This window comes from Eschrichtius robustus, chromosome 13 (assembly GCF_028021215.1).
Source record: "Eschrichtius robustus isolate mEscRob2 chromosome 13, mEscRob2.pri, whole genome shotgun sequence".
NCBI classification, from domain to species: domain Eukaryota; kingdom Metazoa; phylum Chordata; class Mammalia; order Artiodactyla; family Eschrichtiidae; genus Eschrichtius; species Eschrichtius robustus.
In genome coordinates, this window is record NC_090836.1 from 18,956,284 (window position 1) to 18,959,346 (window position 3,063).

The 3,063-nt window shown below is 35.8% G+C and overlaps 1 pseudogene; it reads right to left on the reverse strand.

The window, feature by feature from the left end:
* Positions 1-1,342: 1,342 nt before the first annotated feature.
* Positions 1,343-2,096, reverse strand: LOC137775314 (S-phase kinase-associated protein 1 pseudogene; annotated as a pseudogene).
* Positions 2,097-3,063: the final 967 nt, after the last annotated feature.

Sequence of the window (3,063 nt, forward strand, 5' to 3'; positions counted from 1 at the left end):
ATTTATCCATCTATGTATTATCTATCAATCATCTATCTAATTATTTGCTTACTGAAGGACAGCTGGGTTGCTGCCAGTTATAAGCCTTTATGACTAATACTGCAGTGTACATTCTTGTACACACTTCCTCGTGTGCATATGTGGGATTTTTGTATACACCTGGAATTGAAATTGGTGGATGGTAAAGAATGCCTATCTTCAACTTGATTAAATACTGCAAAATTGCTCTCCATAGTGTTTTGTTTTTTTTTTTTAAATAAATGTATCTTCCCACCAGTAATGTACACTTGGCACTGTCAGAATTCAAAAATTTTTCCAGTCTAATGGATGGATATAAAATGGTGTCTCGTTGTTGTTTTAATTTGCATTGCCTTGATTATTAGTTATAGAAGTATTATTTTCGTAAGCTTACTTGCTGTTTGGATTTCTTCCGAAAATTAATATTCTTTTCCCATTTTTCTCTTGGGTGGTTTGGCTTTCTTATTGATTAGTGGTATTCTGAATACTAATCCTTTTTTCATCATATATGTCACAATTACCTTTTATCTTTTTTATGACTTAATTAATTTCATGAAGTTTTAAATTTCAATGTTTTCAAATTTGTCAGTCCTTTTCCTTCAGGGTGCTTGCTTTATGATTCTTCTTTAGAAAATCTTTCCTTAACTTGCAGTCATGAAGACTGGATCCTATATTTTCTTTTTCTTTTTTTTTTTTATGTAACTTACTTTTTATTGAAAGTATCTTGCATTCGTGACTGACGCTTTCTGGGTTATGCCATACATTTTAACATTAAAGGTTAAATTATTTTTTACATGCAAGTAGTGTTTATGGTTTTCCCTACATAGGATTACTGATTATAAAAAGATGACACACCACATGGGTTAAGTGTCTTTTTTAATTGAAAAGCCAGCAAACTGTCTAATTCTGTTTCCTCCCAAAACACAAACTGAGTAGTAACTGAGCCTCTAGCCAACATATTCAAAGCTGAGAGGATTAAAAATGCAAAAACAAGTCCTCAGATCCAATTAAGGGAGCCCTGCTACATACAGGCTAATCAATACCAGTGGTACTCTGACTCCAGGAAGCTGGAAGACATTCTGATAACCCCACTCTGATAACATTTACCTCAAGTAGCCTTTTTCCAGTTTCCAACTCATGAATAAAGATAATACGTTGTTAATTCTGTTTCAGAAAATTTTTTGCAAGTTGTTTTACTTACAATGCCAACTTTTAAAAGTCACTAAACTAAAGTTAACTGGACAATAAACTAGGCAGAAATTGCTTTACAAAAAGAGGGAGAGCCCAAAATGCTACTTTCTATAGAGAACCCACAGTTCAATTTTATTCAGAGCAAAGAAAAAAGAACTTTTGATCATACTAGAAGAAACGGAGCCATAAGTTTGGAATCTGTACTGAAACTACACATGCAATGAGGACAACATTCTGCTAATACAACTGATTTGCTGCTGCATTTGTGGACCGTTTTTCTCATATTAACAATTATAAACAAAGCAGTGCGACTAGTATTTGGAACAATCCTTACAGTGTTACAGCATCAGACACAAAATTTCACTTCTCCTCACACCACTGGCTCTCTTTGCGTACCTGGGCTTCCTCTTCTTCAGTAAAATCGTTTTTGATAGTGAATGTCTTTCGAATCTCCTCAGGAGTTTTCCCCTTGATCATATTGGCAACAGTCTTGCAGGTAACATCAAGCAAACGTTTGATGTCTAAGTAGTTTGATGCCAATATAAGCTCAAAAAGTGTTCCTTGGTCAACTTTCAGGAATTCTTGATCCCAAACAGGGATGTCATCTGTCCCTGGGTGCACCACTCAATGACCTTTTTTAATACTGCTGCATTAACACTTGGCAAGGGGACTGGATCAACATCTCCTGCATCATCCATTCCCAAATCTTCCAACATGGTCTTAATAGTCACAGATTGTTTCGCAATTTCAACATCAACTTCAAATATCTCTCCATCAGAACTCTGCAACTTAATTGAAGGCATGGTGTTAGGACTCAAGGAGATGGCGGGCCAGGGGCTGATGAGAGCAGGGCGGCGTCTGCAAAAAGAAAAACAGAAAAGCGGAGAACAAGGCCAACCGATCCTATATTTTCTTATACACTTTTTTTCATTCATTCATTCATTCACATTTTAAAAATAACTACTGCCTTGTCAAAGACATAAGTATGAACTAAAGCCTCTAGTTTACCTTAGGGTTCACTCTTTGTGTTGTACAGTTCTATGGGTTTTGTAAAGTTCATGTCATCTATCCACCATTATAGTATCATACAGAGTAGTTTCACAGCTCTAAAATTCCCTGTGCCCCATCTATTCATCCTTCCTTCCCTCTGGCTGGACACTTGGCAACCACTGATCTTTTTACTGTGTCTAATGTTGTTTTGCTTTTTCCAGAATGTAATACAGTTGGAATCATTTTATAGCCTTTTCAGATTGGCTGCCTTGACTTAACAATATGCATTTAAGGTTCCTTTTTTTTTTTGGTGGATTGATCCCTCATTCCTTATTATTGCTGAATAATATTCCATTGAATAGATGTACCAGTAGTTTTTTTTGTTGTTGTTTTTGCTTTTTTTTTATTCTACTCACCTATTCACAAATATCTTGGTTGCTTCCAAGTTTTGGCAATTATGAATGAAGATTCTATAAATATTCATGTGCAGGTTTTTTGTGTGGATGTACGTTTTCAACTCATTTGGGTAAATATCAAGGAGAATGATTATGGATCACATGGTAAGACTATGTTTAGCTTTGTAAGAATATTCCAGACTCTCTTCCAAAGTGGCTGTACCATTTTGCATCCCACCAGTGATGAATGAGAGGTCCTGTTTCTGTACATCTTCACCAGCATTTGTTGTATTTTGGATTTCAGCCGCTCTAATAGGTGTGTAGTGTTATCTCGTAGTTTTAAGTTGCAATTCCCTAATGACATGATGTTGAACAAGTTTCCGTATGCTTGTTTGCTGTCTGTATTTCATCTTGGGGTGAGATGGCTGTTCTGATCCTTTGCCCATTTTTAAACTGGGTTGTTTTCCAA